The sequence below is a fragment of the Pogona vitticeps genome, chromosome 1 (genome assembly GCF_051106095.1).
Source record: "Pogona vitticeps strain Pit_001003342236 chromosome 1, PviZW2.1, whole genome shotgun sequence".
NCBI classification, from domain to species: domain Eukaryota; kingdom Metazoa; phylum Chordata; class Lepidosauria; order Squamata; family Agamidae; genus Pogona; species Pogona vitticeps.
Window position 1 is genome coordinate 191,522,550 of NC_135783.1, and position 24,138 is coordinate 191,546,687.

A 24,138-nucleotide genomic window follows, 5' to 3' on the forward strand; every position below is an offset into this window, starting at 1 on the left:
TGTTGATATTTCTTCCGGCAATCTTGATTCCGTCTTGGGATTCCTCCAGTCCAGCCTTCCGCATGATGTATTCTGCATATAAGTTGAATAAGCAATATACAGCCTTGTCGTACTCCTTTCCCAATTTTGAACCAATCAGTTGTTCCATATCCAGTTCTAACTGTTGCTTCCTGTCCCACGTATGGGTTTCTCAGGAGATAGATAAGGTGATCAGGCACTCCCATTTCTTTAAGGACTTGCCATAGTTTGCTGTGGTCCACACAGTCGAAGGCAATCCATGAAGGAGACCTTTAAGGTAGAACGAGACAAACTGGTGTCCTGCTTTTTGGGTTGAAGTTCTCACTACACGATGCAAATGTAATGGCAAGTAAGCCCCGTCTTTTTTCAAGTGTATTAAGTACATTTTACTTGGCCAACAGAGCCTGTGCTATTTTTTTGGTATCATTTCCCCTGGCATTGTTTTGTTTTGCTTTCTGGCTCATGTGATTGCTTCTATCTGTTGTTCGGAGCAGAGGCAGCATCTCCAGATCATGTTGAAGGTATTGTCTTGAGGTGAGCTGTGATGTTTTGGTATTACCCCCGATGGCTAACATCTCTTAAAATCAATTAAAACCTTTTTTTTAAAAAAATATATAGTTCAGATTAGTGATGCAGCTGGCATTTAGAATGGCCAAGTCATATCAATCCAGAACAGAGGAAACTGCTGTTGACTTACCTTGCTTTGCAGAACAGCTGGGGGTGGGTGGGCAGGTTGTGATTCTGTGTAGTTCCCCTCTCTCCCTCCTCTTAATCTCAATATAAGGATGACTTGAGGGCACCATGAGTTTCTAACAAAACATCTTTAATCGGCAGCAGCTTGTTAATTTCAACATTGATAACAGATTCCGTCTCTTGCTTCAGGGACGTGTTGTTTTCTCCTTTCCTATCAAACCAGAAGAAATCCTCTTTCAACGGTAGAGGGGAGGAACGTAAGTCTCTGGAAAGGCACTTCTGTGGAACACTTGATTCATGGGGTACACCTGCTGTCAACCTTATTGGGGACGGTGGAAAACCCATCCCACCTGTGGTTCCCAAACTTTCTTGCCTGGGTTTTGCCTCAGCCTTGGTCAGAATGGACTCACTCCACAGAGTTTCCCTGTACATGGTCTGTTGTCTCGCCTCTAGGTCTCCTGCTGTCACCACTCTCTAAACCTCTTTCTTTCTCTCCTATCTTGCCCCAATAAGGTGGCTTTATGTAGACTTTTCTATTCCATTCCTTTTCAGCATACTCCCTAGGTACCTTAACCTCCATCCGCTCCTCTGTCCAGAGGTCTTCCTGTACTATTTCCACCCAATCTCTTTTCCTTTCATCTTCCTCCTCCTGTACCCAACAAGCTTCTCCTTCTTCAATTTCCAACTGTCCTTCTCTCCCCCTCACCTCTCCTTTTATCTCCTCACCCTTTCCCGCCGAAATAACATCCTCTAGTGGCTCCTTCTCCTCTTTTTGCCTCCACTCTTCCAAACATAGTCCCTTTAGGTCATCTCCCAGGGTAGATATTTGTCTCCTCGTGTCTTTGATTGAGGAGGCGGACGGTACAGTCTGAGGAGTGCCTCCTGGGGTACTCCCAGCCTCACACAAGTAGACCTGCTTTCATCATCTTATGTCCAGAACTTCAGAAGACTTTCCCACCCCACCTCACCTTTATCTCTCTTCTAAGTTCCTCTGGTTACTTCAACTTTACTGGGCACCTCTTCCCAAAATGGAAGGGAAGGAAAGCTATCTGCAGCCTGGAGAGGTGGGATGCATAACGGAGGTGCGAATGGAGGTTGTGTCTCACTGCCTTATTAGTGCCTCTACTGCATTTTATTTTAATGCTTAGAGTAGTGATTCCCAACCTTGGGTAAGCCAGGTGTTCTTGGACAGCGACTCCCAGAAACCCTGTCCAGCACAGCTGGTGGTGAAGGCTTCTGGGAATTGCAGTCCAAGAACACCTGGGTGACTCGAGGTTGGGAATCAGTGGGCGAGAGGGTTTCTTTTGGTACACCACTTAAGCCATGGTTTTGGCTGGTATGTACATACACATAGGTGCACATGTTTATTTATTTGTTTATTTTGAAATCCTACTTGGCTGAAGGATTTTGGTCAGCTCTGGAATGGGAAAAAGAAAAAGAGCAGGACTCTTTGCTTCTGACCTTTTTGGAGGACACAGACAGCCATTTACACCCCTGGATAGGAAGATCCAAGGAAGAAAGGGAAACAGCTTCAGATGGTAGGCGGAATGGTTGATTCAGCACTAGGTCACTTAGTAAACTGAATGAATAAAAGTGACCGATGGGATGGGGATATTGCTAATAGCAGGGGAGAGTGGGAAGTGTGGCCTGGAAAAACATACCTAATAGAATTCTGTGCTGTGTAGACACTCAAGATGTACCTTCCCAACTCAATTTAACATAATTCTGTGTGGAAGACAACAGTGATTTCAGCCAACACAAAGTGGCAGGCTGGGCTGTAGAAAAGTTACCCTCAAGCTGGGACAGCCTGTGGTCTACTCACTCCGTAACACTGCCTGCCTCACTCTGTAATGTTCCACACAGTTGATTGAGGGAAACCCAGCCCCAGCATCATGCATTTCTTTACCTTCCACTTCCTGAGCGCTGTTATTCTTAAAGTATGGTATGCCCAATGTGGGATGTTAGGCAAATGTAGTAGACTGTGTGACCCTTTGCCTTACAAATGTTGTAGAGTATCACACACACGCAGATATAACACAAGCTGTGGGTTTTTTTCCTTTCGTTCCACTGTCTCTTTAAATAGCCAGGCACATGCTCTATAAGACTTCATGCCCGACTGAGGCAGCCACCAAAATGTGCACATTTCACTGTTGCCATCATAAGACTTCATAAGCCACTCCCTAATAGGGCATAATAAAAAAAAATCCAGTGATAAAAATGCCACACATGTTTTGTGCCTGGGGCCAATATACATTATGGTGGAAATATGGTATTATGGGGAAACTCTCAGAGTAGATCTACCCCATGGATTCCTCATTGAATGCTGGGGCTGCAATTAATTCCAGGGGTTGATTGGCCATTTCCAGTGTCTTCACTGGTGTGAGTCAGCCATTTGGCTCAATGGCAAATGGATCATTTGCTCTTGCTGGTGGCTGCCACAGCTGTTCCTGCTTTTTCTCTCTCTGCTTCCCTCGCTGATGCCTGGACAAACTAACAGAACTGATCTGATTGCACTTCAAAAAGCTCTGTGTAGTGTTTTTTTTTTTAAAAAAGTAGTATGAAGTCATATTAACCTTCAATCGAATGCGTCTGAAAGCACAACTGGTGATAATTTTGGGACAAAACTGTGTGCAGGAAAATGCAGGTCTGAGTATTGAAGGGGGGGTTACATTCCTAACTGTGAGATCATTCAGACTGTGGGATACTTCCTTAAGGGAAATGGAAAAGTTTTCTCATTATTTGAGTCATTTAAAACTAGACTAGGGGAAAATACTTGATCGGACCAAAGGCTGCTTTGGGGCTGGGGAATGGAAAAGAAAATGTTAAGCTGTTTCTCCTGTTTCTGGCTTCTGGTATTGTGCTTGGAATCAGACAGAGAAGTATAGAAAAAGGATCCTAATATTATGCTAAAGGAGAGTCTTTTTTTCTGTGGTGGAGAAATCAGAAGCATGGCTTCCAGGAAGCAAGCCATCTTAGAAAGGCTGACAAAGATAGGGTGGGGGAGGAGGATGGGGCAGATAAAGAGGAGGAAGATCTACTGAAATGGAGGGAAGGAATTAGGCAAAGAGGTAAACATCAAAAAGTCCAGCCCACCATGAAAAATGGCTTGGTCTCAGATGGGCACAGCTCTTGGATATCACCTGAAACGGAGTCCATAACCAATTGACCGTGTGCTAGGGCAGGGGTTCTTAACATTTCCCGACAGGGTTCCCCATTTTCTTTTTTTACTTGTGTACCCATTAACAGCCCATTTTAATAAAGGGTCCCCTTCATATTAACAAAATGTTTGTAATTGTTGTTATTTCACATTTATATATTGCCAATGTAAATAAATAGCCCAGTGAGGGGATTAAAAAGCATTCACTCCTTGAACACTGCTGACAGGACTGGCTGAGGTGCCTGCTTAAATATACACTGTACTGGCACGACAGCAATTACAATAAATGTTTTATTACGGTTACTGACCAGCAAAAATAAGGAACATTATTTAAATTAGGAAACACAAAATCAATCTAAAAACATATACATATATACATATATACATATATAACTACATTCATGCATCTTTGATGAGGTTTTCCCATTCTATCTGTTGAGCTCTCCTTTTTTTCCTTTAATTAATTTCTTATAGCCTTTCTTAAATTGCAGCAATTCCTCCACTTCCTTTGATGATGGATTTTTATTTTCAGTTTGTTTAAATTTTGAAATTACCAGGGTTTTTTGCATCAATACACTCCTCATCAAACCAGTTATAGGACCTACGCTTGATAATGACAACACTTGAACATTTGCAAAGTGGAGGAGAGTGAAAGCTGAACTTGGGAGGGGCACACGACCGAGCATGAGTGCCGTAGTGGCGTGTTTGCAACACGTTGTTTAGGGACTCCCTACCATTCACCAACATAAGAAAGTGAGGGAATGGGGCTTTTCTCAAGGTTAAATAACGAGGAAAACCCACTCTGCCACTCATCATATCATCTAATTAATTTAGTGACTGGAGAAGCCGAATGACTTGTGCTGAAGAACCTTATGCAACACACAATACATAGACCTTTGAGATGAAAACCATAAAAACATTGCCTTAGCCTTCCATCCTTCCAAAGTCAATAACATGAGCACCTAGCTTGTTGAGGAGCAAAGTGTTAAGCCATAAACTGCCCAGAGAGTGCTAGAACAGTGGTTCTCAACCTTGGACTACCCAGATGTTTGTTCTTGGACTGCGACTCCCAGAAACCTTGGCCAATGCAGTTGGTGGTGAAGGCTTCTGGGAACTGCAGTCCAAGAACACCTGGGTGACCCAAGGTTGGGAACCACTGCTTTAGCACTATGGGGCAGTATATACTGTAAGTCAAAAACAACAGCAACAATAATATGTGCTTAAATATCAACTGCCTTTGGTAGCTGTACAGTTTGCCATCTGCAAAGGAACGGAAATGTAGGTGTTGATTTGAGCAGCTTTTCATTCTTCATGGGATCTAAGTGTGTGTGTGTGTGTGTGTCTCGCATTGTTCTAAATCTTTTAGTAGAATTGCTATGGACTTAAATCTTATTGTTTGTTTTTAAATTGAGCAGAACAACTATTTCCTACTGACTGGATTGTCTAGTAAACAGTAACTAGACAGGCCCTGGATTGCCATATCCTCTGGGGAAGCCATCAAAGCTTAAACTACACACAGTGAAGAATCTTGGCGCTTGATTGCTACATTATCATCAATTATTGCAATCAACACCTCAGAATGAATACAAGGCAACAAGTGTATTTACATAGGTGTAGAACACAATATTGTTGTTTGTTATGTGCTGTCAAGTTGGAACTGACGCTAATAGGGCTTTTAAGGCGAGTGAGATGTTTAAAAAGTGGCCTTATTAGTTCCACACCCTCTGTGAGCTTCCATGGCTGAACAGGGATTCGAACTCAGACCTCCTGAATCCTAGCCCATCTCTTTGCCCACTACATTACACTGGGTATTGCAGACCACAATATACGAAGATTAAAATGGATGTACTCTCTACTAAGAAACATAGTATTGGCACCATCTATTTGTCTTCTAACTTGTATTGCTACTGATATAAACATCGCTGCAGGTTGTAATGCTGATGGATTTGGGAAGCAGCAGTTTGGAAGAGGATAAAGCAAACAGTCCTGGTGCTAAATAGAGGAGCAAATGCTGACTGAAAAAATCCAGCATATAAATTTCAGAACAAATGAGTTTATTCAAGCAATTCCACTTCCTGATTATTATACATGCAGACCCTTGCAGACAGAGAAACATCAGCTTACTTGCTACTAAGACTTGTGAAAGACTGCCAGGTCTCTTTCCCTTTAGCTTGGTGCTAGGTTTTACCTGGCATAATCTTTTCTGGAATATTGCCCAGTTCTTGAAAGCTTGTGTCAGATCAAAAATAGTAGTGTTTAAGCTATCGCGAGACTCTTCTTGGTTTTTTGAAAAACAATTAAAAATTCTTGGCCGTGTTCTGAAGATCCCGGCTGTGAAAGCCTTCGCGAATACGAATTAAAAATTCATTTACAGTGGCTGACATCTTGCTAACAATGCCTGCAAGCATAATTCAAATGATGTAACTTTTGGAGGCAAACTGCTGTAAGTTAAAGCATACCTGTTGTGTACCGAGATGCATGACTAGGGTGTGCAATGCCAGTTAATGACTGGAATCTTCCTGGCAGAGATGCGTGGTCCTAAATGGTGATGATGGAAGCTCACAGAGGGTGTGGAACAAAAAAAAATGGTCCGAAGCTCAACATCAAAAACGCTAAGATCATGGCCACTGGTCTGATCACCTCCTGGGAAATAGAAGGGGAAGATATGGAGGCAGTGACAGATTTTACTTTTTTGGGCTCCATGATAACTGCAGATGGTAAAAGCAGCCACAGAATTAAAAGACGCCTGCTTCTTGGGAGGAAAGCAATGACAAACCTTGATAGCATCTTAAAAAGCAGAGACATCACCTTGCCAACAAAAGTCCACATAGTCAAAGCTATGGTTTTTCCTGTAGTGATTTGTGGAAGTGAGAGCTGGACCGTAAAGAAAGCTGACCGCCGAAGAGTTGGTGCTTTCAAATTGTGGTGCTGAAGGAGGCTCTTGAGAGTCCCCTGGACTGCAAGGAGATCAAACCTATCCATTCTGAAGGAAATCAACTCTGAGTTCTCACTGGAAGGACAGATCGTGAAGCTGAGGCTCCAATACTTTGGCCATTTCATGAGAAGAAAAGACTCCCTGGAAAAGACCCTGATGTTGGGAAAGAGTGAAGGCAAGAGGAGAAGGGGACGACAGAGGACGAGATGGTTGGACAGTGTCATCGAAGCAGCCAACATGAATTTGACCAAACTCCGGGAGGCAGTGGAAGACAGGAGGGCCTGGCGTGCTCTGGTCCATGGGGTCACGAAGAGTCGGACACGATTAAACGACTAAACAACAACAAATGATGATGGTGTCATCAGCTATGACTGTTCACATATTTAATTTAAAGCTTCCTACTCCTGCCTCATGTTCTACAGTTCCCCAGAGATTCCTTTCCACCTGGAGAAGTCTTTGGGAGCCTCAAGATGGAAAGAGGGGAGCCTTTAAGGAGCCTTGTGGCTCAGTGGTGAAAAACTGCAATATTGCAGTCAAAACTCTGCTCACAACCCAGGGTCAATCCCAGGGAGTTGGTTCAAGGTTCACTCAGCCTTCCATCCTTCCAAAGTTGGTAAACTGAACATGAGGGGGAGGCAATATGTAGCCTGCATAATTAAATTGTAAACTGCCCAGAGAGTCCAATAAACACTCTGGAGTGGTATATAAGCATCACACTTTTTTTAAAAAAAATTAAAATTGCTGACGGTGATTCAATTTCAGCAGCGAAATCAGTGGAAACAATTCCAGATATTAAAAGCTACCCACTCCCCATCCCAAGGCTCCCAAAGACTTCCCCAGTTTGAAGGGAATCCTTAGAGAGTCTAAAAACCTGAAAAGGGGGTAGGAAACTTTAAATTAAAGGTTAACATTGCCATTTTCAGCTGTGGGGTTGTGCAACAGGATCTCAGCCAATGTCTACAATGATTTCTTATACCATTGGCATTAGGTTTGCATAAAATCTCACAAGGATTCTGGCCAACATAGAGTAAATATAAAAATGCAACGAGAGCACTTAAAATTTCTGTCTTGTGAGATTTGAATTTCAAATGGTTTTTGCACATTCTGAGAATTTACATTTCTCTGCAGTGTGCATGTACACCCTTATGTTTTCTAAGGTATGCCTTGTGACTACAAGATTGTAGGGTACCGTCTGAGTGAGAACCACTGTGAATATAAAATGAAATTCAGTAAAGATGGTATTGAATTACATTGAAATGCTAGTGGAAGTGCTCCTGCCTGATATCCAGACTCATAAACACTGACTGTAAAGACTAACGCATAAAGATACACATGAAACGATTAGGTAAACCTTTCAAAATTTGGCCAAAGGAAAAGGAAATAAATGTCAAGCACGTATGATAGACTGCATGGCTCAAGCAAACGCTAGTGCTTTATTTATCCACTTTTATTTCCTTGGTGACAGTGACAAAAAAGCCAGTACAATCAGTTTCAGGGGCATAAAAAAAACTAAAGTAGTTTTTTTAAAAAAACTGGCACGTTCCAAACAGCCGTGGAAATCCAGCTTTTTCATACATTCTAATGGAGATCCCAGAACTGCAATAATCCGGTTTCTTAGCAATGGAACAACAATGTAGATGTAAAATACAGTTTGTATTCTGGTGCTGAATGCAGATTCCATGTGAGCATTGTGTTCTGCCCTCCACCTCTCACCAAACATGCTGATTTCATCTGGTGTAAAAGCCCCTATAAGCCTTATGAGAGAACTGCAGCCTGAGAATCCCAGGTGAGATGATGCATTACCGTCTCCTTTACATTACAAGGGGTCTGGGGGAAGAAACCAGACAGCGTCCTGGCTAAAGACAGAAATCTTTTTTAAAAAAGGAAGGGGCCATGAAGCTCTATAATGGATCTATAAAAACAAAGAAGAGGTATAATGGATTTATTTCCACCCCCTTTATCATTTAACAGCTAACATTTGAATCTCTGCAGACTTTTAAAATTCTGCATTCTTGATTACTACGAAACCACCAGGAGACGCTAGAGGCTCATTTCATTTAGTCAGAGAAGTTGTGCATACTTGATTTTAGACAGAGCGTGTTTCCAAGGAGAGCCTTGGTCTCCATCTGCTTTCTGCCTACACGTTGCTGCTGCTCCGGGAAAGGATCTATTGAGGTACCGTAGAGAGGGCGCACTCTAGACGGTCCCTCGTCCCTCCTCTCCCAGCAGCTGTGTTGCATCATTACACCATTCTGAAATGCATGACTCCTCTTCACCCGGCAGTGCAGATGTTGTTGGGCTCTGCTTCCATAAACCCTAGCTGGAGCTGAGGGTGGTTGGAGGGTGCTGGGACTTATTCAACGTTTGAAGAGCCACTGTTCCCCAATGCCTGCCCTAATGGCTCTGGTCGCAGTTTATTGTGTGGCAGCAGAACTATTTGCTCTGTCCATCTACTGAAAGAATGGACGTGATGGAGCTGCAGGACCCTTGGGTCAAATTGTTTTCATTACATAGTTGAGTTATGTAGACTTCTCTGTATTCAAAACACTTGAAACAGAACACAACGATATATGCACTTTTTTTTAAAATACAAATTGTATGTTTAATACAAAGAGCAACAGGCTGAAAGCCACATCCAAGAGGTATGATGTAGTTTAAAAGCTGGAATAACACACTTCAGGGAAAATAGATCTTCAGCCATTATGAGTCAGAGGGGGCCACTTATCCGTCACCCTGTTCTCTTTTACAGACTACTAGTGAAATGCTAAAGGATAAGGTTTTCGAAGACTGGGAATGTACTTTGGCACATATTAATTTTGATAGCTGCTGGACAAATACAAGAGAAAAAGTTATAGTAGTAGGGAAGACAATAAACTGTATTCAGTCGGTCCTTCCTTTCACAGGAAGGACTGATCCTCATTATGTGGATCAGTCTGTTGCACAAAATTGGTCTTCTAAAGAGAATGACTTGGAAGAGGACTCATAGATGCAAACTCTGGATCCGCACTGACCATCCCCACTGCCAAAACAACAACAACAACAACAGCAGCAACAACAACAACAAAAACAACAACAACAAAAAACACAAAGAGAGAGGGGTGGTGGTGGTGGTGGTGGTGGTGATTCTCCATTAAAATAAGGTACACCCTCCACCTGGTTTTGCCCAAAGGATTCTGCAGAGCCAAAAGCGGATGTCTGGTTAGATTTTATTTTGAGGAGCAGGTCTAGTAGAAATTGGTAGTAACTGGGTTAGCAGAATGCTACAAGCTAGTAAGGCTTATGCTGCTGAACGAGGAGTTATTACTTAGGATGATATGGTAAAAAGAAAGATTTACATCCATTCCTCCAAGAAATCCATTCAAGATAAAGCCAAGTCTTGGGTACAGAAGCCCCTGAACTGTGGTTTTCAAGTATGCAAGCATGCTAGAGCGACATCATCACCACTTTTATTTTTTTTTATTTTTTTTTGCAGATGAAGAAGAAAGAAAACAGTTTCCTTGTGGAAGGGGAAGGAATCTGGAAGGAAGTGATCTAAGGGAAATTATCTCCAAGTGGTCACTTACAGAAACCAAGAAAAGTCAAAACACAGTTATCTGGCCATCACCCACTTCCCCCACTTACAGTGTTGCCTCAGTTATTCTGACAGATGGCCCATAGTGGGTCTAATGAGTAAAAAGATGGAGACTACCTGCCCTAGTGTGTTGTCTAATTAAGATTTACACAGTGACAGAAAAGACCTGTGCTAAAAACTGCATGTGTTAGTCTTAGGAAACCTTAAACTAAAGAAGGCACTGTTTGACCAAACGCCTTTACAATTAGATGGGTTTTAGTACCCACATTGAGAAGATTTTGGTGCAGAGAAAGTAATGAAACCTGCATTTTGCCTGATTTGTTTGGTGAGTTTTTCTCAAAGGGAGAGCAGGAGAAAATGCTGTTTCCCCGAGAATAGCACTGCCAAATGCAAACTGTTGAACCTGCATTTTCTGTATAATTTCAGCAATCTGGTCTTCATTATTTGAAAGTCAAATGCTGTTTAAAATTAAAAAACAAAAGTTAAAGAGAGGCCCTACTTGTGTGTCTGAACTATAAAAATAGTCTATGACAGTCCCTGCTTACATACAATGCACACACACACAAATTATTTTATTTTTTTCTAATGGAAAGAACTGCTGCTTTAGTCCAGTCAGGGAAAAATGGCTTCACTGTCTGGAAATGTGAGTGTGTATGTATGTGTATTTCCAAACTTTGAATTGGTTTAGGATATACTTGTCAGTTCCATTTGCTAGAAGTACTTCCTGACTCCTGTCCTTCAGAATACCGCCAACTTCAAGTGTGAATGATTTATTATTCGTCACTCTGGTAATTTCCTCAGAGGATCCAGCAACAGAAACGAAATTCACTGCAGAATTTCTGATGTTCTGGAAGCCAGAAGGCAGTATGAAAATCAGATGTAAGTCCTGAAGAAACAGAAGGTTTTAGTTCAGGGCACATGGGAAGGGTGGAGGAATTTTGGCCCACCAGATATTTTGAATTTCATCCCCCAAGGAGCAGCATCCAGCACAGGCAATGGTAAGGAGTTCTGGGTATTGTAGTATAAAACGTCAGGAGGGCCAAAGGTTCCCCAGCTTTTGACTAGGGGAACCAATGAGGTACATATTCAAATAATTCTTTCATATGCTATTAGGATGTGCCACGGATTAATTGCAGCTAACTGGGTCCCATCAAGCGGCTTAATAACGTAACCCTATGCATATTTATTCAGAAGTTGTCTAACTTTGGTTGTGGGTTTTTCGGGCTCTTTGGCTGTGTTCTGAAGGTTGTTCTTCCTGACGTTTTGCCAGTCTCTGCCGGCCACAGAGACTGGTGAAACGTCAGGAAGAACAACCTTCAGAACACGGCCAAAGAGCCCGAAAAACCCAGAACAACCATTAGATCCCGGCTGTGAAAGCCTTCGCGAATACATTGTCTAACTTTCTTCAAGTGTAATGAAGTTTGCATCTCCCTCCCTATTAATACTGCAGATTTGATCAAAACACCAAGACAGACTTTCAGTGCTTGACTCCAAATACCCAAAAAGAATTTCTGCAGTGTGTCATAGAACATTACAAAGATGGCCTCCCCAGGACGTTGTCTGAGGAAAGCAGAACTCTTTCTGAGTTGTGATGGCTAGGGATGTAACATTTGTTTCTTTTTGGACTACAAACCCCAGGATTCTCCATTCTGGGAGTTACAATTAACAAGACACCTGTCCGGCTTAAGTGGATGGTTTCATATACCTAGCATAGGCCTAGCTCCACTTAACTTCCTGTTCCGAAAGGAATTATGCCACTGGTATCTGGGAAGCTTCTTCTTTTAGCAAGAAGCTAGACAGAGCTGGGCCTGGGCTAGAGCACAAAGCCTTCCAGCTTATGCCTCCCCCCCCCCCAGCTAAGCCTCATTTAGCTGTCGGTAGGTATCTGTCTGTGAGGTGGAACTCCCAGAATGGAGAATTCTGGGGTTTGTAGTCCAAAAATCCTCAAACAGCCATTGTGGGCCCAACCAGGACTGAGAAATAAATGTATGTAATGGTGAACGTCACTACAAAACCTGGTGATTAAAAGCAGATCCTTCTGTCTGCCTGTGAACCTGGCAGCCGTGTCACAGCTGACAATGCCCGCAGCAACATAGTTGGATCTTAAAGCAGCCAGACATTTGTTGAATTCTGAAACCAGCACTTTGAAGTTGAGGCCGTTCTGTTGCTGATTATAAAAACACTTGCCAGTCTGCAACGTTTGGTAAATCTGGAAGCAGTCCAGAAATTGCAAGGTTTAGATCTGAAACAGGGCAGAATCTTCAACAGAGTATGATGAAATACTTCTGTTTGACAACATTCATGAAGCTCACCAAATGACTTTGGTCTACCTGGCCCATTTTATTGTGTTATCCAAATAATTCAAAACTGGACCGCTCTCTTGGGCATGCATTCTGGCAGCTAAACCTCTGAGTGCTGATGTTCAGTTCCTCACGAGTGCAAGGATCACACCGGAGTCCATAAACAGAAGCAAAATTCCAGCTGGTAACAAATACCTCTGCCACCGTATGCCACCACTCACCGAATGGAACCAAAGGGCATCAGAGCTTCTGTGGATTAATAAAGGAAAGCACAGAACCAAAGACCAGAGGCAAAGTCCAAGAGCAAGTGTGGTTTAAAGGGTTTTTGAGAGACTGGCAAGAAACACTGGCCATCTCCCTCCCTCCCAGGACAGCGATGATCTTGAAACAACAGGAGATTTTGACATGGTCGGTATAGCCTATGTCACATGGCACAATCCTGTAATCTTTTTTCTTTGTCAGCAGTGCCGTTTACCTGTTGTATGTGACATACACTTTTTCTTTGCAGTGTTCAGTACGAGTTAATGAATGATCTTAACAGTTGGTCCCTCTAAGACCATTAATCCAAGACTCTGAAGAGTGAAAGGCAACAATAGTCCTTTTCGTTTTCCATTTATTTCTTCCTCATTTGTTGGTTTTCAGAAATAGCCTAATTCCTGCTTAAGTGAGATTTATGAGGAAAACAACTCAGGTGAGTTACAAGGTGCATTTTTCAGAGGATTAAATGCAGATATGGGCTTTTTAACATACAATAAGCAAAACCCTCTACATGCCAGTGTAATGTAAAGTTGTTGTTGTTGTTTAGTCATTAAGTCATGTCCGACTCTTCGTGACCCCATGGACCAGAGCACTCCAGGCCCTCCTATCTTTATCATAAAGTTATGCTGGTGTAAATATACTGTACTGGATTGCCCTGCCCAGCAACGAGGAACTGTGCAATTCAATTGTGCAGCTGATTGTCCCCAGCCCGAAGAACTGGGTGGTTTTGCCTCAGCCTTATGGCAGCTATCAGAGACCCAGCCTCAAGTTGTGCAACTGGATTTTGGCCCATAGATACGACTTAGCTGGCTTTCTCTGCTGTTTGTGCCGATAACCAAAAAGTTACTTTTGGTAAAATTCTGTCCTTAACAAAACTTTCTCTTCCTGAAGATTCAAGTTCTAAAACTCCTGCCCTAAGAACTCATCTCCTTTACCTCTCCCAGTTACCAGGATGCTAATGTTATCAACATGCTGAATGTTTACAAGGTACCATTGTAACACTAGAAGCCTATTACTAGGTATTAATATCCGGTTGTCATTCCACTTGGTATCTGTTGGAGTTTTGTTTTCAGCCTCATAGTCTACCTGTAGTTTGTGTGACTGGGAGGGACTTTTCTTCGCTGAGGTGATTATCTATCTATCCAGCATTAACCAATTGTTTCTTCCAGTCTTTGAAGTTGAAGAGAGCCCCACTTCTCTGGTGAATGTACTCTTTCCCTCTCTTTCCTCGGTTGGTGGCATTTGTTGGTTTGCTGTTGATCTGTTCAGTGGATTGCTGTGTGTCCAGTAAACAAAGCAGCATACACAAGTGTGCATTTTCAAGCAACTGTAAGTAAAGAAATGAATTTTATGTTTTCTCCTGCAAATGTCTCAGAATGAGTTATTGAGACTTTAAGTGCCAGTTAATGAGAAAAGGGTGGACTAACTGAGGAACTTGTAGATTTTCTCCTTTGTGAATCTCTGTAATTCAGGGGTTTTAAACTCAATTTACCTGGGGGCCGCTGGAGGCAGAGTCTGGGTGAGGCTGGGCCGCATCAGATTTTCCACCAAGGGGAGCAAGAGCCCAAGGAAGCCGCCCAGGAGTTTCCTTAGCCGGCAGACAGGCGGGCTGGCTGGCAGGCTGCAGTTCCGGATGGAGGGTGCAAGAGGTGCTGTCTTGGGAGAGAGCCGGCGAGCGAGGCAAGGCTTTTTTTTTACTCTTGACAGCAGAGAATGTGTGGGTGCTTTGGGGGGGCAGGCAAGGCGAGGGCCACAAACTATCATCTGGGGGGCCGCAAATGGCCCCCGGGCCTCATGTTTGAGACCCTTGCTGTAATTCCATTGTGTAGCAAAAGGAATACTACCAGAAATTCAAAACTTCGCAACAGTTTCATCCCTACCTTCTCATCTCCATATTTGGTCCCACTGCCACATACACTATATATAAACTTGTGGTCCAGATATTGTGCTCCATGTGCCTAACTAAGTGAATTGTAGTCCACAATTTAACACTCATGCCAAAATGAATATGGTAGTCTTAAATGTGCCTCAATATATATATAGGAGGTGGGGCTGGGAAGTACCAAACACCTGTTAAGCTGAAACACAAATTGTCACGAATTGCTGAATCAACAGTTCATGCCCATCTCCAGTTGAAACAGACTAATGCTGCTAATTCTCTGAAAACGGGCTGGCAAAACTGCAGCTTCGCTGGGCATTGGTTTTAGACATCTAAATCATAGATGAGTAGACATGGTCTAGAGGGGCGGGGTAAAAATTAAATAAATAAATAAATAAATAAATATTCATTTTGGATGGTTTGGAATGAAGAATAAGGCGTTAATCACTGTTATACAGGCCCTGAAAAATGCTTGATCTCTTTGTTTGTGGTGCTCTTATAGCTTGGCTTATTCAAGATTTTATGTTAGTGGAAAGGATTTGTGCTTGAAAAATTACGCACAGACCCAAATTCCTGCCACTTTATAAAAACTGACAGTTCCTCACACTTCTTTAGACAGATCATAATCTATGAAACACTGAAAATGTCTTATGCTGATAATAAGTGGGGGGCAGAATGTAATGGCGTTCTGTAACAGATGCTTGAAACCCTTTGTGACCCTTTCCCCTCCCTAGGGAAAGGAGAAGCGATTTCAGATTTATGTCACTCCCTATCGCTCTGCACACGCAACGTGTGACTGCCAACATCACTTTTGATTAAGAATTGAAATAGATGATTGTTTACCTCCTCAAGGAGCTGCCTGCATTGTTCTGGAGGAAAATATAACGCTAAAATGCATACCCCTAGGGAAGGATTACTACGATAATGCGATGATTAAACTACCCGTTTGAAGTCTCTCTGGAATTTACCACACCTCTATCTATGGAGGCATAGTGCTTAAAGGGAAATATTCCATAACCTGGCCCCAGACTTGCAGCTGAAAGGAATGCTGACTTTTCTAAAGACCAAAGATGCAGGGACTTTTGAGGGCAGAGAATATACCAGTGAGCCTTGTGGCACAGTGGTTAAGTGGTAGCGCTTGACTGCTCATGGCCTGAGTTTGATCTTAGGCTCAGATAGCCAGCTCAAGGTTGACTCAGATTTCTGTCCTTCTGAGATTGGTAAAGTGAGTACCCAGCTTGTGGGGGCTGGGGTGGGAGTGTAACCTGCATAATAAACTGTAAACCATCCAGAGAGTGCTATAAGTGCAATGAGTCAGTGTATAAGCAGTATACTTTATACCAATAATAACACACTCAAACTGCAGCCAAAATGGAGTAGCTGTGAAACAAGAACAGAGGAACAGTAGGACCCCCATATCTGTGGGGGATCAGTTGCAAGCCCCCACCGCGGATGCTGAAAAATATGGATTATAGCAAACACCATAATAGCAAATGTTATACATAGCATGGCTTGCTGTCATAGCTATTTCTGATAATGACATAATGGGAATACTGTATACAGTCGTGCCCCACTTAACGATTACCCCGTATAACGACGAATCCGCTTCATGACGATGTTATTGCGATTGCAATTGCGATCGCAAAACAATATTTTAAATGGGTTTTTTCGCTTTGCAAAGATCGGTTCCCTGCTTCGGGAACCAATTCTTTGCATTACGACGATCAAAACAGCTGATTGTTAGGTTTTCAAAATGGCCACTGAGTGCTCAAAATGGCTCCCTGCTGTGTTTTTGGACGGATTCCTCGCTCTACAGGCACCGAAAATGGCCTCCCCTATGGAGGATCTTCGCTGGATGGTGAGTTTTCAGCCCATTGGAACGCATTGAACAGTTTTCAGTGCATTTCAACGGGCTTTTTAAATTCACTTTACGTTTTCGCTCTACAGTGATTTCGCTGGAACGAATTAACGTCGTTAAGTGAGGCACCACTGTAATTCTCTAGTGAATATTGTACATAGCATGGTCTCTAACACCCTCTCATGGCCAGTTCTGGTAACTTCATCATTAAAAATATATATTTGGGGGATTTTTCTTTTCATATTTTCAATATTTTCAGACTGTGAATAAGTGAATCAGTGGATACTGATACCATAGATAAGGGGATCCTACTGTATTATCCTTCTTTGGGAAACACCAAGGTTTGCAGGAACACGACAAGCTTTAGGGGAAGAAATCCGAAGTTAGTTCTCCTTTCAGAAGAGGCCAATGAAGAGAGAGCATGCTCAACAGTTCTGTGATGGTGCTGGGTGTGGAAACAAAAGAAATACAAAGAGGGGGGAATGGAATAGAATATCTTAGAAGAGGAAATGACCTGCTAGCTAGAATATTGGACAGAAGCACTCTATACTGCAACATTTTAATGCAGTATCATAGCTTTGCTGAGAAGTGGGGAAAAGTGGACACAGAAACAAGACGTCTTTGTAAGTTTCTTCAAATAAACCATTTGTTTATGGGAAATATATTTCAGACTTTTTTGTTGTTACAAAGAACCAAGTCTTCAAAAAACCCAACATGCAGTTTGGCTATTTATTGCAGGAACCAGTGAAAGGCAAAACTTTGAATTTTCAGGCATGGTCATCACAACAAGAGGATGTGAAAAACATAGTGTAGGACAGAGGAAAGCACTTTCTTGTAAGTGCTGGGTGAAATTAAAAAGTTCATATTTACAGTATTATTATTTGTGCCACAGTTCAAGGATTGCTTTGAGCCTCGAGATGTGCCTTTTGGAGAATGAAATCCACATGAATGTGGGCTTTAATAAGGAACATGAGATCGGCTGCCCATTCTCATAAAAACATCCCTTGTCTGAGCCACATAAACAGGAGTCCCACCTTTTTCTTCTCCCAGCCTTAATGGAGTCTGTGGCTGAATCAGCTCCACAACAGGCAGAAATGCAACATACGGATCTCCCAACGCCACCATTGTGCCTTCAAACTAGTGCAATGCTGTATCTGTTGCATTTCTGGCATGTCTGCTGAGACCACAGAGAGCTCAGTTTTAAATAAGGAAAAGTGTCTACATAAATGTTAATGGCTCAACGGTGAAGAAAGTTACAGTGACTGCCTTATGAGTGGCAAAAGGCATTCTGGGCGTGCTCAGAGGCATCAATTCCTCTCTGTTTTGTGTCTATAAAATATTACCTGGCACCGAAGATGGATGACATCTACTGATCTTTTGGGGTTTGGCAGAGGAAGCTTCTTTTCTCATCCTCTTTCTGCTGGTGGACTGGAAACCATCTCCTCCTTGGACCAGTCCAGACAGGTTCCTCACTCCACAATGGCATCCACAATCCAAGAGGAGCTCCGGAGAGATGAATGGGATGTTTGCACAGAGTAAGGAGAAAACATCAGTCCTTTCTGGGTGAACACCTATAGGGGCTTTCTTTTCTTTTCTGTAAGGATGGCTACATGTCAAGCCGTCTTCTGCAATATAAGGGGTTAAAGATTACTGGTGTAGTGCAGGGGTTTCCAACCTTGGGTAGCCCAGCTGTAGGTCTTGGACTGCAATTCCCAGAAGCCTTCACCACCATCTGTGCTGCCTGGGGTTTCTGGGAGTTGCAGTCCAAGGACACCTGGGTTACCTAAGGTTGGGGACCACTGGACTTTAGTGGATAGAGTGATATACTAGGCCTCAGGAGACCTGGGTTTGAATCCCTCCTCAGCCATGGAAAATTAATGGGTATAGTGTGGTACTGGTAAAGCCACTCCTCACATAACTCATATACAGTACCTAGAAAGCCCTACTTATGGCACATAATATGCAGATTTAGAACAAATGGAGCTGTTTTTCTTACGGTTTTTTTTTTTTGGCAACTTGTTTAAAGCATAACAGAAAATATTAAATAATTACCATTTTTCAGTTCTTAAAGAGGCAAATATGGATGGAAAAATAGTTTAACTTTAGAAAATTATGAGGCGAAATAGAACACCTGATCTCTTTGCAGGGTTATTATTATCAACAACTCTTAAAAGTCAGTCCAAACGGTTCTGCAAAGTTCTGCTCATTTAGACTGTTAAATAGCTCACCAGAGAAACATGTCCAGCCCTGGCTAAAGAATACCATCATTTTAAAGCTTTATACCATGTGGTGGTTTTTTTTTTTTTTTTTTTTTTTTTTTTTTTTTTTTTTGCATGGATTAGTAGCTTTCAGTCCCAGCAACTAACATAAATCTATATTCCAATCCGGTTAAGTCTGGTATTTCATAGCGGTTGTTCTTTTCCACAGCTATTTCCATGTCATGGAAGATGAAAAAGAAACAGATGTCTGCTGAAAAAGTTATGTTTAGAGTGGCTGAAATAAAGCATTGGTAAGAAGCAGCAAAAAGAAGCACCTTTCTAAAAATGGAAACCTCCTTTTTTAAGCCAAAGCATTCAAAAAGGAGAAGATTCAGTGACGGGGAAACAAATTGTGGAAAGGAACTTGTTTTCGATCATCAAAATGGCGTCAAATGGGCCATATATTTACACTAGATGTGAGGCTTTCATTTAATCACTGTTTGTTTCATTATTTATTTATTTGAATATTTCGGTAAGCAGAGGGATTTCTTTGCCTCCTTAGGGAATCAACAAATGGAGCTCACCTCGTTCTGAAAGTTAAGGTACCAAAAAGGTGCGTTAGTCTGCCTGTTTATAAGGGAGATCTGTGATCTCTGTTACTTGACTTTTTCAGACATAAATTCAACCATAACTTTTAGCTTTAAACCATATTTCCTTTCTTTTTTTGGGAATTTCTCTACACTTTGAAACATAGAAGGAGCCCAGAGATGTCAATGATTAAAGAAACACAACTAGAGATGGGCACAAATTAAAAAATGGATTGTAAAATTCATAAGAAATCACGAATTCATCGATTTATATTCGTCTGAAGCGAGGCCCACTGATGAATATGAATCAATGGATTTTAGCAATATTGATTTGTTGGGTTATAAAACGCCTCCCTTGGCATCGAGAGACACCAAAATCGCAGAGAAGCTTCCCCTGACCCTCCTCTACAGTCCCTCACAGTTTGGTGAAGATTGGGTTTTCCCCAAGGCAGCTGCTAAAGGGCACTTTCCTGGGGAGACCCGATTTGTGGGTATAGCTTGGATGTCTGAACCCCAAACTTCACCAAACGTGTAGAGGACAGTCACGAGAAGCTTCTCTGTGATGATGGTGTCTCTCAGTGCCTGGGGGCCATTTTATAGGGTTTTAAAGGCAAAATGAATGATCAAATTGTTGATTCATCAGAAAAAAAATCATAAATGTGTTATTTATCAGAAAAAGAGATAAATCACATTTTCCCCCCAATTCATGCCCATTTCTAAGGACAACATTATTTTTGTTGAATAGCTTAAGGTTAAGCAAAACAGCCCACTTTCTAAATAAAGGAAACAGCTAGCAGTCACATAACATCTCTGTTTCATGGTACAAATCTGCTTTTCCCAACAAGGAACAGCAGCAGGATCTGTAAGTAAAATATACCCATGCATACAAAGGAGAGGGACCTCCATTTAAGTACTCCCAAAGAGACAGCTCCTGCTTACTACAAGGTGTTACTCATACATCTATTCTTCCAGATTGCTAGTGTACTCAATTTTTCTCTCACACAGGAAATATTATAATATACGTATTATGAATTTAATACTGTACCTGTTTACACGCCTTTCTCTATGGCGAAAATCCTTTTGCTTTGCTATGCATGCAGAAGGCAAACAGCACACGATTCAGTTCCTTCATGCTGACAATTAATCACTCACCCCTGGGATTCTTGAGAGGGCCATGCACCCACTGATTTGGTATGCACTCCGGTACTCCAGTGGTGACTTATTAATTGCTAGAAGGGTCTGAGAGTTACCCCATTTAGTCTCTGCTTGTGTAACAAAGCCATAGGATTTCAGCCCATGTGTACTTTGAGTTGTATTTTAGTTTTGCAGCAACCTCTTGGACTGACTTGTGAAATAGATGTACAGTACTAGTAAATTGATTATTATCTTCTGTAGATTTAAAAATGATTGACACAATGTTTTATCCTATAGAATCCAGCTGGGATTTTAAAATAGCTGCAATACATGATTAGGAGTATCTCTCATCTGGATAAAGTTGGTGATATTGAGGTAGATTTGAAATAAAGGTACTCATCATGAGTCACGATGTCAAGCAGACTCCAAAAATGCAAATAATTCTATTGATTTTTTAAAAGTATAGTTTATGGATCTTAACTGCTTATTCAAGGTGAGATAATCCCCCAGTATTTTATTTTACGACAGGGATATCTCGAAATATATCTGAGTTTGAGAAACTCCACGTTCCTCTTAGCTAATGTGAAGATAGCAATGAAGCTCAGAAGCCGATCAAAACCAATACCCTGTGAGCCTTAGCTCTCCTGCACCACTGAGATTCAGATCATGGAATGGAAAGAAAAGCAGTGCCGTGCACCACCCCACTCCCATGTTTAGCAATGTGAGACCCAAGGAAAGGGTACTGAAAACACACCCAGAAAGTAATCCTGGGACTGATGGTGTCTCGTTTCTTTAGAAAGAGTCAACATCAGCTGCCCAGAATAGACTTTGGTCTAGATGGGTGGGGTATAAATCAATCAATCAATCAATCAATCAATCAATCAATCAATCAATCAATCAATCAATCAATCAATCAATCAATCAATCAATCAATCAATCAATCAATCCTTGGTGTGAAGAGGAACAGTGATTTTCTGCTTATGGTCATTGAAAAAAAAGATTGTTCATGGAATATAGGGTGAGTTAGAATAGATACAGCAAATAGGTCCAGGGTATCTATTCCATGTAGTGGTTAGGAAATGCAAGTTATTCATTATGGGAACATTCCAAAATGATGTGTGTGTCGTTTCCAGGCCAGCATGTGTGCGATCCAAATATGGGCAGAGTTCCTATGAGGATCTGAGTGCACAGTTTTATTCTGCCATGCTGGCTAGAAACCCTGAGATTCTGTGCATGAGACAGACAGTCCACGTGGGAGGTTTATGAAGCGTGTTGCTTCCTCCCCTTTCCCCCAATTGCCGAGAGTGGGTCAGAAACCTTGGCTGGTTTAGAAAAGACAGAGGGGAGGCGAGGGTTCTGCTTTGAAATGTATTCATAGATAAGTGGCAGGGCTGTTTGACAGTGCCGAGGCATCCATTGAAACTTGAATTCTCAAGGGCCGTGCAAACAAATAATAATTCACAAAACAAGATTTGCTTTCTTCAGCATCTGCCTGACTAGGCAAAATTAATGTCTTGTGTCATCTAGTACTGCAGTTTCAGGATTTAAGGAGATATTTGGGAGGAAACAGACTCCGTCAGGGGAATTCACAGAGACAGAGAGAGGGAGAGGCAGTGCACACTCGTCTCCATTGCTGATGATGTGCCAGCTGTATGTGAGAGCTGTACTGTCCCCTTCTACCTGGAAAGGAGCTATGCATCTAGCTCAGGGGTTCCTAAACTTGGGTAACCCAGATGTTCTTGGACCACAGCTCCCAGAAATCCTGGCCAATACAGCTAGTGGTGAAGGCTTCTTGGAGTTTTGTGTCCAAGAACATCTGGGGGCCCAAGGCCAGGAGCCACTGATCTAGCTGGAGTACAGCTGCTGCTCCAACTCCCTGGGTTCTCCTCACTGGCAGTGGCTGCTGCTGTTTTCCATTAGGCCCAGCTGTTCACTCTTCATCAGGAGGGGCACTTTAATGAGTGAGCTCTCTCTCTCTCTCTCTCTCTCTCTCTCTCTCTCTCTGTGTGTGTGTGTGTGTGTGTGTGTGTGTGTGTGTGTGTGTGTGTGTGTGTGTGTGTGTAACCACAACATTGTTGGGGAGAGCCTGTAGCAGTCATGACTCATGACCCACCTATGTCCACAGGTAAGGAGTGATGAATGGCAGCAAAGAAGAGCAGAGCCCTCGCTTTCTGTACTGTATCTCCCCATCACATTTCCCCCACCATCTTTCTGTCAGGTCTCCCCGTCCAGTCCCTCTAAATGGGGCTTTCCAAACAACACCTGTCCTTAGCCCCACTTACATAACAGTATCCACAGAGTCAACATTTGGCTTTTCGATTAGATTGTGGGAGCTTTAAAGCATTGAAAAGGAGGGGAGTGTGTTTCTTAAGGAATGAAAACTGTGTTGGATATACATAACACCCTTCCGCATACCTAAATGATTGTGTTGTGGCTGTTTCTTTTCTATGGTATCCATTTTGGACTCTAACTATAACATTCTACTAAAAGTCAGGGATAAAGGGGTTTTACTGGCACACTGTAGCTATAATTACTAACCGACTGCTTACTGCATAGATCTCCATGTCCAGCCCTTACTGTATAATTCTGAAAATTGAGAATGGTCATTAGCACTAGCTAAAATGGAGCAATCTGGACCGGGGGGGGGGAGGAGGATTACTGACTCATTTTCTGGATACACCCTTATTTTCTGTTGTAGCCTTACTGCTATTTTACAGTTGTTTAGTTAAGCTATTCTGCTTTTCCATGGAGGGCTATTTTCTCCCCTCCAGATGATTCATTGCTGAGAACTTTTCCATACTCCTTAGGTAGCCGACAGAAAGCTGACACGTATTGATTCTAATATTTCTGGTCCGTTTTTCAGTTTTCATCTCAGAACTTTTGCAGAGGTATGTGACTGTTAAAAAAAATGACAGAAATAGCAAATGAAATACAGTAATAGCAGCCAAGCGGCAATATTATTATACACTATTATTTGCATAATATTATTTGCATTTTTGGTTAATGAAGTGATCCCTGCCCCAGCAGTTGGCACAAATTATGAGGCTCAGATGAACATGCAGGGATAGTCTGACTCTCTTGGTACAATCACATGAGCCAGCAACATACACTGGGCAAGACACAATGACGAATAGGCTGAGAGGCAAATGAGTGTCTTTTTCTGTTCTCCCTTATGAGAGGAAAACCCACCCACAGCCTCTTCTTTGGTTCAATTACTTCTTTCCCAGAGTTCCATTTCCTCCCTTATACACTCTTCCATCTCCATTTTCTCTCCCAAACTGGACATCAACAGAACCTCAGTTTTCTCTAAAGAGACTGAAAAGATGGCTGTTGTGGGTTTTTTGGGCTCTTTGGCCGTGTTCTGAAGGTTGTTCTTCCTAACGGCCAAAGAGCCCGAAAAAACCCACAACAACCATTAGATCCCAGCCATGAAAGCCTTCGCGAATACTTAGACTGAAAAGATTTGGGGCTTCGAGGCCACAGCAAAGTTCCTTAAAAAGCAGAAAACAGACTTTGATTCTGTACAGCCATTATCAGTCTCCATAGAACG

The 24,138-nt window shown here is 42.2% G+C and overlaps 1 long non-coding RNA gene across 1 annotated transcript in view; it reads left to right on the forward strand.

The window, feature by feature from the left end:
- LOC110083941 (uncharacterized) overlaps positions 1-14,299 on the forward strand; it is a 29,226-nt gene extending 14,927 nt beyond the window's left edge. Inside the window, exon 3 of the long non-coding RNA XR_002301398.3 lies at positions 10,276-14,299. This is a non-coding gene — a long non-coding RNA (uncharacterized LOC110083941). The remainder of the gene's footprint in view (positions 1-10,275) is intronic.
- Positions 14,300-24,138: the final 9,839 nt, after the last annotated feature.